Raw genomic sequence first — 14,222 nt, 5'->3', positions numbered from 1 at the left:
TTTAAATTTGTCAAACACCTATTCTCATTTCTATATAAAAAAAATTAAAGCATAAAAAAGCATACTCTAAAGTGGGTAGGCCACTTAGAAATGTAACTCAACAGATAAGAATGCTTTCTGCTGGCCAGAAACAAGCCAAGCTAGGGCCAGGCATCCATAAGTAAGAATAAGTCTCCTGGTATTTACTTGAAAGCTGTGTGGCGGGCCTCCAAAAGTTAAAAAAAAAACTACAGTATTTTGCACTTTCAATAGTGCCACTATTATGAGGAGTTGATATTTTTTTACCATTATTTTGTAAAAATCTCATTTGATTTTTTATCATCTATCTTACCTATCTATCTACCTATCATCTATTTTTATCATCTAGCTATCACATATTCGCCTACCTTAGTGCTGATCAACATTTTAGCCAGTTTGAAGGAAAACTTGCGTATGCAGTTAAAAGAATTCATTAAGATTTTACTGCCCATTTCTAAGAACCCAGTGTCACATTCTTGTTCCTCTGAAATTCTAACCTAATCACATTCTGTGTTAGCACTTAGACTTTAGATGCAGACTTTTCTCAACAGGTAAAATACTTTAAAGACGATTTATTTGCCACCCCCAGGGGAATATGCGCAAACGTGTTGTAACAAGATAATTGAGATACAGTAAGCTATGAGCACATAAAACGTCCCAGCCTGTTTTCTTGACCTGTTTAACTCACCTTTCCACATTTTTATCATCAGTTATGAGAATCCTTAAAGAATTCAGACTATGAGGGCTTTGGAATTTGATAGTCTGTTTTAGTTATAAAATAAAATTGTTTGCTTATGTTTCTTAAACACAAAGAGGTATTGTGGATCATTCCATTTTTCCCTCTTTATGCTTCTTATTCATCTTTTTATTTTTTATTGGAGAAAATTTCCTGAAGTATATTCTTTTTTGTTGGAAATTGAAAAATAGAATTTTTTACATATTATGTCCTGTTGACAATTCCCCCCTCCTTTTCTCCTTAAGTCCCTCCCCACCGGCCATCATAGCTCTATCTACCCCATTTTTGCCTCTCATTAGAAAGCAAACAGACTTCTAAGGAATAATTAGTATAGTATAGTATTCTATATAACAAAAAATAGCACATTGGAATAGGACAAAACAAGCGAACAAGGTAAAGAACCCAAGAGAGAGCACAAGAAACAGAGAACATCTTGTTCAAACACTCAGGAAATCCATAAAAACAATAAACTGGAAGCCATGATATATAAAAAGAACTTGTAGTATGAAAAGAGAGAGGAAAACGCTACATATATCTGCATATATATATATATATATATATATATATATATATATATATATATATATATATCTGATTGGGCATTATGAGAATATGAACATTCAGACCCCGTAATGTTCATTTTCTGTTGTCCATCTCCCATCTACTGCTGGGCATGTAGCCCCCCATTAAGATTAGTGTGGTTCCCTGGTGAGAATCCCTTGATGATATCTAAATTTTCTTTGGCAAATGATTATCACTTGGAAAGCAGTTCTGGGTTATGGATGGAGGCATGTGTCCACTATCTTTTCAGTTCTAGGACCTCATCCATGCAGACCCTCTCAGTCCCTGTGCATGCTACCTCAGTCTCTGAGAGTTCATATGTGTGTCTGTCTTATTTATTTTCTTGGTGCCTTCCAATCCCTCTGACTTTTACACTGTACAGTTATATAAGAAGTGAATACTCTCTACCTCCTTCTTAGGTTTTTCCAAAAGATTGCTTTGCTTTTTGTCAAAAGTTGGCTTGACGGCAGTTTAATATTAAATGCAGTGACCATTTTATTGTCATACACAACAGTCTGTGAGGCTCTAGATTTTTTTTATTCAAATCCTTTTAATGTGATAAAAACAAAGAATATCATTGAGTACCAGAGCCAGCCAAGTACCAGAGTGATCTCCAAGTGACCTCTTCCCCCTGACTCTCTGCCCCTTACTAAAAGAGTCTGATCAAGTCAATATTTATTTGTTTGATAAAAGTATTGGCTAAAAGCCTGGAGCAATAAGAAATAAGTTTAAGAGGTACTTGGTGGAATAACATGGAGAATAACAGGTACTTTCAAGCCAAAAGCACACAGTAATAGGATAAAAATCACTATGCAGTGGTGCTCAATACATATAACTAAACACAGATATAGATGCTGGAGAGTCATGTATAAACAAAATTAAATACATATTTCCTGGATTCTTTTTTCTTTATTTTTTTAAAAACTTTATTATTTAAGCTATTCGAGGAAAATTAAAAGAATTTTTATTCTTGAAAGTCCTCTCAGTTGATCAAAGTTCCTGATCATAACATTGGAGTTCAATAACACTGATTGTTTCAGGTGATTTCAGGTAGCATTTCCTGGGAAGCACACACCTATATGATTGTGTTACACTGTGTCAATGTTAAAGGTTTTCAGGAACAAATAATCTGTGACTGATAGAAAGGAAAGTCTGTTTAATAGAGAAGTTTCACACAACCAACGAGACAGCAGAGGGTAAGGGAATACTCCTGATGTAGGGTACATTTTGGCAAAGATATAAAGAAAAGAAAGAATTATGGTTATATAATAGTAAGATTTATTAGGCACTGAATTATACCAACATCACCCATGTCATACAGATGAGAAAGCTGAGAAAGTTCGTTGTATTGAGACACTACCAGAAACTACCACAGTTAATGCCTGATTTGTATAAACTATAATCCACTGATGAAGGAACTTAATGACAAACAAATGGCAAGATGATTCATTTAGGAACTAGTATTAATGTTTTTAAAAATACTCATGTCATACGACGAAATGTGCGGCTTCACCATATCAATGATTCTTTACCTTGGTTACAAAGTGTATGTTGTTTTATGTCAACATGCCACACAATGAGTGGCATTTGTAAGGAGGAAACGTCAATTGAGAAAAATGCCTCTGTAATATTAGGCTATTAGCCTACAGGGCATTGTCTTGATTTGGGATTGATGTGGGAGGGTTCAGTTTGCTGCAGGTGGTACCATCCATGAGTTGGTGGTTCTAGGTTCTGTAGGAAAGCAGGCTGAGCAAGACATGAGGAGCAAAGCAGTAAACAGCAGCCCTCAATGGCCTTTTCATCAACCTCTGCCTCTGGGTTCCTTCCCCGCTTGAGTTTCTGCTCTAATTCCATTTGATGAGAATGGTGATGTGGAAGTGTAAGCAAAATAAACCCTCCTTCCCTCTTCAACTTGCTTTTGGTAATGGTGTTTCAGCACAGCAATAGTCACTCTCACAAGGCAAAGAGCATATAGGCCTAAATTTGACTTAAGGAAACCACACAGATTTTACATAACTTTTTTTTTCTTTTTTCTTTTTATTGAGAAAAGGAAAAAAAAAGTTTCCGCCTCCTCCCAGACTCCCATTTCCCTCCCCCTCCTCCCACCCTTTTCCCCCTTCCCCCACTCCTCTCCCCCTCCCTCTCCAGTCCAAAGAGCAGTCAGGGTTCCCTGCCCTTTGAAAAGTCCAAGGTCCTCCCCCCTCCGTCCATGTCTAGGAAAGTGAACATCCAAACTGGCTAGGCTCCCACAAAGCCAGAACATGAAGTAGGATCAAAACCCCGTGCCATTGTCCTTGGTTTCTCATCAGCCCTCATTGTTCGCCATGTTCAGAGAGTCCGGTTTTATCCCATGCTTTTTCAGTCACAGTCCAGCTGGCCTTGGTGAGCTCCCAATAGATCAGCCCTACTGTCTCAGTGGGTGGGTGCACCCCTCGTTGTCCTGACTTCCTTGCTCATCTTCTCCCTCCTTCCGCTCCTCATTGGGACCTTGGGAGCTCAGTCCAGTGCTCCAGTGTGGGTCTCTGTCTCTATCTCCATCCATCACCAGACATTAAGGGCAACATTGAATAAATGGGACCTACTAAAACTGAGAAGCTTCTGTAAAGCAAAGGACACTGTCACTAAGACAAAAAGGCAACCTACTGACTGGGAGAAGATCTTCACCAACCCCACAACAGACAAAGGTCTGATCTTCAAAATATATAGAGAACTCAAGAAACTAGACTTTAAAATGCTAATTAACCCAATTAAAAAATGGGGCACTGAACTAAACAGAGAATTCTCAACAGAAGAAGTTCAAATGGCCAAAAGACACTTAAGGTCATGCTCAACCTCCTTAGCAATCAGGGAAATGCAAATCAAAACAACTTTGAGATATCATCTTACACCTGTCAGAATGGCTAAAATCAAAAACACCAATGATAGCCTTTGCTGGAGAGGCTGTGGAGGAAGGGGTACCCTCATCCATTGCTGGTGGGAATGCAATCTTGTGCAACCACTTTGGAAATCAGTGTTTCGGTTTCTTAGGAAATTCGGGATCAACCTACTTAACTTTTTAAAACGAAAGAGTTATAACACTACACAAGAGATATGGAAAGGTTTACATAAGCAAAACTCAAACTTTAGGCATCATAACATAACATAACTTCTTCTAAAACAGTGGCTCTTAACCTTCCTAATGCTGCAAATGTTTAGTACAATTCCTCATGTTCTGGTGACCCCAAAACACAAAGTTACTTCATTGCTACTTCAAATTGGAATTTTGCTAACGTTAGGAATCATAATGTAAATGTCTTCTGATATACAGGATATTTGATATTTGATATGTGACCCCTAAAGTGGTCACAACCCACATTTGAGAACTACTTTAGAGTTATATGATATAAAAGTTAGAAAAAGACAGCCTGAGTAGTTTACACAATCCTTGAAAAAGCAGTTAGTCTAGTGAGACACTGGTGCTTTAGACATTATCTCCCCCACATGGGTATTAACATTCTAGATATAGAGTGGAAAATGACAGCACACATGTACCACTCACTCACTTCTTTGTAAGATAAGATTCAGGATTTTGACTATTTTTTGAAAATATCAGGCAACAAAGTATATCTTTTTATATCTCAAAGCATTATCTTAGAAATCCTGATAGATGAGCTTGTTGCTTTTCTCAGCTGCAACAATTTGTTAACTTGATATTGTGTCGTTGAAAAGATTTGGCCTGTAATATTTCCTTTTGTATCTGTACAACCATGAATGAGCCATTCAGATTTTTAATTTAGTAAAACCAGATATTTCAATATAAAAATTTAGTATTATATTATACATATTCATTTAAATTTATAGATTATATAGACTATACATTCATATATAGAGAATTTATATTTTCACTTTCAATTATTGGGATTATTCATTTTAATAAATACTTTTAAAAGAGTGTATTTGTTAAGTTTATTTCAAAGTGGTTAGAAGTTGCAGAAACATAATTTAAAATGAATTTTTCAAGCCAAGTGTCAAATAAGCCTGCGGTACAACTGTGTGGGTGAGTGAAGCAGAAGCCCAATTTACCCTAAGAGTTTATGACTGCCCTTTGAAGCATAGTGAGACCATGGCTCAAATAAATGAAGTCAAATTAACGAGAGAGAAGTTCTTGGAAGGTGCTGGAGGCCTAGTCTTTGAACCTATTTCATGGCCATGAATCAGAGGTGTTAGGTGTATGGAATTATAGATAGGCCAGACTTTGGCAAATGTTTACCCCACTGTTTGCAGCTAAGCGTTGAAGAATTAGTTTCTATCCACAGAAACGGAAAGAAGGACTATTGGATAGATGTTAATAGTAACACTAAAACCATGTTTGAAATATCTTTGATTAATGATTGCCTTACAAATCCACATTCCCTTTCATTAAACTAGGAATTTAGCTTAATGCCTGTAAATACGCTAATTATTTGTAATGTAATTTTATATATTATTCATACATTTTACTATGTATAATATTTATCCATTTATATCTTCTTGTATAGATAGTCAACTCATTCAAATCATAATATTGTTTTTCTAAGAATCTCATAGTAAAACACCAAATAACGGCTATAGAAATTTTTTCCACATAGCACTAGATATGAAAAGTCTGAAATCAAAAGGCAGGCAGGTTGATTCCATCTGAATGCTATAAAGATGGATTTGCTTAAGGTTTACAAACACTTTGTATTCACATGCAGTTTTCTCATATATGCGCTTGTTAACAAACCTTCTCCTTTCTTCAAGAATCACAAGTATTTTCTATTAAATTTCACTCAAATGATCTCATTTTAACTAATTCCCTCTGTGATGACATTAAGTCCTGAAAAACTCACATCCTGTGTTGCCAAGCATAAGACCATCATCACATTATGAAGAACTGAGCCTTTAGAAGTTCGACGTGTTCATTTTGAGTAGACACAGTTCTGCCTGCAACAACCAGACTGAATCCACACAGACATCCCACCGTGGTTGCCTTCTTACTATATCATCTTTTCCTCACTTTGCTAGCTTGTGAGAAATGGACCATCCCTTTTTCATAAATTAATTTCTTCAAGGATACAGTTACATTCTATAATTTATTCAGTCCAGAGGGTCCAGTCTGCCTCCAGGTAAGATATTTATTGCCCTATCTGTAGCCTTTCTTTCTCATTGAAAGAAATGGTTTTGTTTCCCACCTGAGACAGAAGTTCGTTTTCCAGTTAATTGAGTAAGTCTGTTGGCTCTTCTTTCTTACCATTCCCTACTTTCAGATCTTCTAGTCAGGCAGGAACTTCTGGTCTAAATAAATGGTCTAAGTTTGGTGGTAAGAGCAGTTTGAGCTAGCAATCTGAATTTTTTTCTCATACATGATTAATTGGAAGGTGTCCAGAAATCTCCATTTCTTTGGTTTCTAGGATAACTGTCTTTATTTGCACAAATGTGCTGGGTAACTTCTCGAGAACACTCCACCAAGACCTAGGTAAATTAAGGAATGGAAACTTTTAGGTCTTTTCCACATTTTTCTCTCAGTGTTCTTCTTACTTATAATTATTACTTAGCCCTGAAAGTGCTTGGTCACCTGCTCAGATGCTTCCAAGTCAGTGTCCCTTGCAAGACCTTGAATGACCTTGACCTCCTTCCTGCTTGCCAACATTCCTCAGCCTGGCTGAATTCACAGCACAGGATGAGAAAAATTTTATTAAAATTCAGATCAGGCTGAAAGAGTTTGCTCTCCAGAACACGCACGCGCACACACACACACACACACACACACACACACACACACACTGCATCTCCTTGGCATCTGTCATATAAAAAATACTGTGTTTACCTTCCCAATGATATGCAGTATGCAAGCAGTATTAATTAACAACCAAAATCATCAAAAATGGTTACTTTTACAGCTTTCTCTAAAATGTCAGATTCATCTTTCCTTATATGACCCAAGATGGAGAAGAATTCAAGGTTTTCTACCTAAAAATCAGTTAACACTATAAATACTGGCTGAAATGTAATTTTGTGATTCCAAAAAGTGGCTTTCACAGAGATACATAGTAAACATATATAAAACTATAACTATTTTAGGGACTCAAAATGACTGTAAGTAGCCAAAGACCATTTATATATGTTTATCCAGTCAGTGAGAAGAAAAATAAAAAAATTATGTTTCTAAGTTAAGAAGCAAATTTGGCTAAGGTCCAGGAATTCTCTTTCTCTTGAAAAATAGTTATTGTTTTTCTTTCCAAAGCAAAATACGTTTAAATATTTTTTGAGATTTTCTTTTTTTCATATATGAATAGATTCCCATTCAGATTCATAATCTCTTCTTTATTACTTTTGCATAAATATACACATATATGTCCTCCAACTTTTACAATCTTCTTGATACCACTTTCTATATCCTGTTCCAAGTATTCAAGTATAGTGGTTGCAAGTAGATGTTCTGAGTAGGTGAGCAGACACCACTGGATCACTTTCTCAATGCGTTCGGGTCAATTGTGGATATCTCTAGTAACCTCCATCTGCTAAAAGCAGATACTTCTTTGAGAAATTGAGTGAAATCTCTATTTATCTGAGGGTATAATGATAAGTGTTTACAACAGTTAAAAATTGTATTGATTTAAGAGAACTGTAGAAGTAGTTTCTTCTTTAGAGGTTAATATTGTCAAGCGTGTCAAGCGTGAGTCCCCCAGTGTTGAGCAGACCTTAGGTCTATCTATACAAGTGTTAACTACCTCCAAAGTTTGTGATGCCACTTGTACCATTAAAGATGTGTTGCCAAAATCTATCCCAAAATTTTAACATGTAATGCATGAACAACCTTTAGAACATGGAACTACAGCAATTGCTAATACTGAAGGATGAAAGATTCAATGGGGGGAATTGAAGCAGAATGAAAAGACAGGGACATTTATGGGAATATGGGCAGAGAAAAAAGGTCCGTTCTCCCTGGGTATGTACAAATATTTTTTTAGCCAGGAGAAAATTTTGTGTGAAGGAATTTTATCCCTTTTCAGAGAAAATATGCAAATAACATCATTAATCATGTTTACAGTAAATACATATCTTTCCTTCATAATGACTTGCGTAGAATAAGAATTCCTTAGATCCTCTTTAACTTATTCTATGAAACTTTATTAGCCTTAAAACCCTCATTTACTAAAGTTCTTTAGATGAAAATAGTAAGCATATCTACAAATATGTATTTATTTTTTTAAAATAAGTATGAGCTCAATATTTAATATACACACAAATATAATATAACAAATATACTTTAATAAAAGATGCAACCTTACCTTATGTAGGTTTTGAACAATGTTATAAGAAATAGTTAAATGCAGGCATATTCATGTAGAAAACAATGTATTCCTGACCTTGACTATCTAATTTGTCAAACTTATTTACAATACATTCCTTTCTGACTATATGTGTATTTATTTTATAAATGCTATTTGAATTATTAGATCTGATTATTAGTTTCTGAGCTTGGTATGGAAATAGGGTCTTTGTGTTATTTTCATATTTTGGATATTTTTCATTGATTATTCTAATGGTATATAATGAATATATTATACCACTAGAAGATAAATGTCTTTAAAGCAGCAACTTTTCATGTGAAATCAATCAAATTTTTAACAACATCTGTGCTCATTATTATGAGCAACCAAGGTTTTAAATGTTATTATCCACTTAAATAACTACTTCCTCTTTCTGTAGATTAGTGGCATTAAAGAAAAAAAGGAAAAATGTGTTTTTTTTTCCCCTATTCCTAATTGTGGGACGCCATGCTCAGGCCTAATTCAAGGGGAAGGGGTCTGGCCCTGCCTCAGTTTAATGTGCCAGGCTTTGCTGACTCCCCATAGGGAGACCTTGCCTTTTGGCAGGAGTGGAAGGGGGAGTGGGCTAGGGGGAGGTAAGAGGGGTGAGAGGAGGGGTGAGAGGGAGAACCATGGTTGGAATGTTAAATGAAAATAAAAAACAATAAAAAATATCCTTTGCACTTACCACAACATCTTACAACTAAGCCTCACGGTAGAGTTTAATAAGCCTAACACTTGGCACAGTTGATATTGGTGCCTCTATTAACCAATGTATTTTGACAACTGAATCATGACCAGTAAACCAAGGACCGGAAAAAAAAAATGAGATTTGGTTATGTTGGCCTCTGAGTCCACAATCTTTCCCTATACCACTTCAGGAAGGCCTTCTCGACAATTTGCTGGGAAGCTTACTAGAATTGTGAACGTTAATAAGGTCACTACTGGCAGCTTAGTCACAAAATCTGATAGGATGAAGAAAATTGCTCGAGATGACCAAAGAAGCATTAAGGAATGCCAACTATCTTAATCTTCTCTAGCAGAAAACAACTCTGTCTCAAATGTGGAAAAAGGAGAGAAGACTCATTGTAATAAAAATACGTTTTATGTGATGATCTGAAGGAGAAAAGCTGGGAAGAGAGTGTTTGTCAAAGAAATATGGAGCAATGGTACAGAATAAGTCTAAAGTCTCAAGCAAGCTGCTCTCCAATTCTGCATGGCCTGGGCAGGTCAATGTGGCTCTCTCTACTCCAGCTCCTTATTATGTTAAATCAAAGACACTGAACTGGATAATCCCTGAGGCCATTTGAGGAAGGCAGGGGAAGAGGACAAAGAGTGCAGGCACAGCAGAATCATTTAAATACTGTCAACGACTCTCCATCGCTGAGTAGACTTGTACTTAACATCTCTGCACCGAAATTTTCATACTTGGGTTATGTTCAATAGTTTAGTTAGATTAGATGTATAAAACCTCACAATGTTTAGAAAATGGCGTTATATAACAATGATTGATTATAGGTTAAGTTAATTTTTGTGTGTTTTTTTTTCTAAAGCCCCTTGGATCTGTATCTTCTCCACTTTATTATTACTAGCTCTCACGATGGTTTTCATACCATACTGGAGATATATAAACTGCCACAGTCGTTACATGTTAACTCTAATATATCATTTTCCAGTAGCATTTTCTTTCACGTAAGAAATTAGGCAGAGTAGAATGTAAGGATTTACATGTAAAGTATGTCTTTTTATAAATAAATCAATTAAAGATGGAACTTAGAGCACACATGAGGAATACCATAGTGTTGTATACTGAGAAAAGCAGAGATGGATGCTACAGCGACTGATGAAGCTGTTTCATGGTAACAATCTAAAGTGGGAAAGTACACGCTGACAGGGAAGAAGAGGGGCGTGTTTGGTAAAAGAGAGACCAGGGCATTTCTCCCTCACACAGACTTGTTGTCTAGCAGAATGGAAAATTAATGAAAATGAGAGGAGAAGTGGGAACAGACAACAGAAACAGCTGGAGATAATTAGTGCAGGGTAGAGGAGACAATCAAGGGACAGGATTTAGTCTGATTGTCAGATACAGCAGAGGGTGTCATAAAAGAAAACTTATTTCCTCTGACATGACTTCTGAAAATGAATTTAGTCACCCTGGTTCAGTCATTAAAAAAAATGTGTATTTCAGTGCTACAGAGAATGTTCAGTGGTTAGAAGTGTCTGTTACTCGTCTAGAGGATGTGAATTCAGTTCCCTCTCCACCATCCATAATTCTGGTTGCCAGGGATGTGATGTATTCTTCTGACTTCTGTGGACACCAGATAATCTTGTGGCATACATATATGCATATGGAAAAAACAAAAATACATATAAAATAAATCTCTTTTTTTTAAAAAAAAATGTCTATATGTAGCTGGGCAGGGGTGGTGCACAGCTTTAATCCCAGCACTCGGGAGGCAGATGCAGGTGGATATCTGTGAATTCAAAGCCAGCTGGTCTACAGAGCAAGTCCAGGACAGGCTCTAAAGCCACACAGAGAAACCCTTTCTTGAAAAAGAAAACAAAACAAAATGTCTACATGTGGGTGTTTTAATTAGAAAACTGAATAGCAACAATAAATACTGTAGAGATGCACTTTGCTCCGTGATACTTGAATTGGTGAAATATTTGATTTTCCATTTGGTTGTTACAGAAATATTCTTGACTGTAATTGATGGTTGTTACCATAATAGCATGTTGCCTGTATTTCTACCTCTACTAATTGGTTTTATGTAATAGATTTTAATATCCTTTGGCCTGGGTAAGTGCACAACCCTTATTTTTTAAAAAAGAAACATGGTTTACTTGTACAAAACTGATCAGTTTTGAAAAATCATTAATGCTCTTAAACCATCAATGGGTATGAGATGGTGAGAATTTAGATTGGTACTTCTTATTATAGTACTGAAATTTAGTCTACTTAATTTATCAAGTCATGTTCATGCCTTGATTTTATATACTTGTATCTACAAATAAATATTTTGATACTTGAAAAAATTCTATTTGTTTTGCTTTTAATTTATGTGATTATAATACAACTACATTTCTCTGTTCACTTTCATCTCTCCAAATTTTTCCATATACTGCTCCTCACTTCAAATACATGGCCTCTTTTTTCACAAATTGTCTTATGATGTTCAGGTCATTTTTTTATCTTAACTTCTGTACAAAGGAAGTTATATTCAGAGGGTCCTTTCCTACCCTTGTAGGGTTCTGTCTGTGTTTGTGACGGTTTTTAGTGCTTTAGCTTTAAAATTGAGGTGTTTAATCCACTTGAATTTAATTTTCAGATGAAATGACAATAATGAAGTTAAAAAAAGGAGGAAGAGTTCTTCAAGTGGGACATGACGAATCTCTTTATTAATGAATTGTGAAAGGTGTTTTGGCTATGTGATGAACATACTTATCAGAATATAATAATCTGATGTTGGTAGTTCAGTTTTTGAAAGATAAATATACTTATCTGGAAGGCAGAATGAAGAAAACATTAAATATATAAGCTTTACCCAATAGGAAATAATAGAAAAAGTTTAGAAAATAAAACGAGACTGTCAGGATTACATTTCTTGCTTTACCAACATAGCATTTCTTATAGTGTTTTTCCTTTTTGTTCTAAAAATTTATCAATCAACTAAGGTCTGAAAGATTGGCACATTGTACATGTTAGCATAACATTGCACTTCTGGGACAAACACGTGTCATCTTAAGATACTAGTTACATGGAAACCCAAAACTTATCAGATCAATAATTTCATTCCACAAGCTTATAAATCTTCCTGACTTTAGTGACACTTTAATTATCCAGAAGCATGTCTAGTTCTAAAATAGCACGTCTATATCATCAGTCATTTCTCCTCAAGTGCTGTCATTTTTCTTGCTACTACACTCAACGGTTTCACAACTGGTGTCAGAGCATGGTGGAAATCAGGACAAGAGGCTTCAAGCAGTAGACATTTAAAATTGTTTTTTATTATTTTAGTGACTTAAAAACTAGCAGAAAAAGGGAGGGATGTTATAGGAATGTTGAACGTTAGGTGTGTTTGGCTTATGTGTGCTGATATATTGGTTTTGTTTTAACTTCCACAGTCTCTCAGAAGATTGCTTCTCTGCCACTCTGCTGTGTGATGCGCTATAGGGGTTGTGTCAAAGAAATGTGACCATTCTCTACATACAAGTAATTAATGTTCTTTGCCCAGTTGATTGCTATGTGTATCCCTCATCAGAGTATGTGTTATGTCTTATATAGATGATTATCAATTTACTTCCAATATGGCTTGGCATAGGAATAACAAATTCTCTTTTCCTGATTATATATGAGAAAGGGATTTACTTTTAATTGTGGGTAACTTTTTGTGTCTGTATGATTATATAGCTTGTGTGTGTGTGTGTGTGTGTGTGTGTGTGTGTGTGTGTGTGTGTGTGTGTGCTTGAGAATGTCAGAAGAGATCCCCCGGATAAGACATTTCAAGTGGTTATGTGTGCTGGGAAGAGAATTCCAGTCCTATGGAAGAATAACAAGTTCTGCTGACTGCAGAGCTGTTTCTCCAGGACACTGATTCTAGAATCTTGAAGGAACTGAATACATGAGTTCTTATATTTGTGATTTTATTGACGTTAACATTCTTTAGACTCACTATACCTGATAGGGTTTGTGTTAAACATCTCTCGTAGCTATTGTCCTTTGAAGAATTTGTATTCATTCTTCGCTTTCCGTTTCATTTTGAATTAATTCACTCACAAACTTATTTAAGCGAATAAACTTTGAGGTTGTTTCGTAGCCCAAATTAACAATTAATATTCCACACATGCAGTAAAATGATGTGTGGCGTGCTGATTGAGGTTCTCACTGCCATAATGTCAGCTGAAAACAGTTAAAGGGGAGATGGCAGTTTTTATGCAAAACTAGAAAACAATAGCATCCTGGACATGGTTTCTGTTGTGTGGTCTTTGCTAAAGGGCTGAGGTATTGTAACTCATTAGACAATATTCTGCGTGATTGTTTTAATATATCAATTATGCTTCCCTCATAGGGAAAGGGGAATTCAGAATGGTGATGAACTGCAGCAGTTTTGATGATACAGGCAACGGAAAGATGTTTTAAAGGTAGCATCCACATATACCTGTCCATTCATTCACTGGAAGAATGAGCACAGCATAAATGAGAAACACCATCTTCAGACCAAGTATAGAATTGGAATATAACTTAAAAATAATTTTAGGGTCTTGAATAGAAGCAAAAAGTACTAACTTTCTTCATTTCGATTTTTACTATCTATAAAATTAAGAAAACATTTTCCATATAACATTATGTGTGACTTAAGAGTATGTCATTATGGTTGGTTGTGGTGGCATATCCCAGTAGAATTTGATGAATGAGGAGGAGGCGGGAGGATCCAGAATAAGTCATTATGAAAAAGAATACAGGCTAGCAAACAGAAACATAAAATACACTCAAATTCTTATTAAGTGTTATGGACACAGTTTTGAATCGTGTTATCATTACAGTAGCTGCAGAACTGTGAGAAATTGATGGATACACCTCTTCCATTGCTATT

The sequence above is a fragment of the Microtus pennsylvanicus genome, chromosome 18, assembly GCF_037038515.1.
Source record: "Microtus pennsylvanicus isolate mMicPen1 chromosome 18, mMicPen1.hap1, whole genome shotgun sequence".
NCBI classification, from domain to species: Eukaryota; Metazoa; Chordata; class Mammalia; order Rodentia; family Cricetidae; genus Microtus; species Microtus pennsylvanicus.
This window is presented reverse-complemented; position numbering follows the sequence as displayed.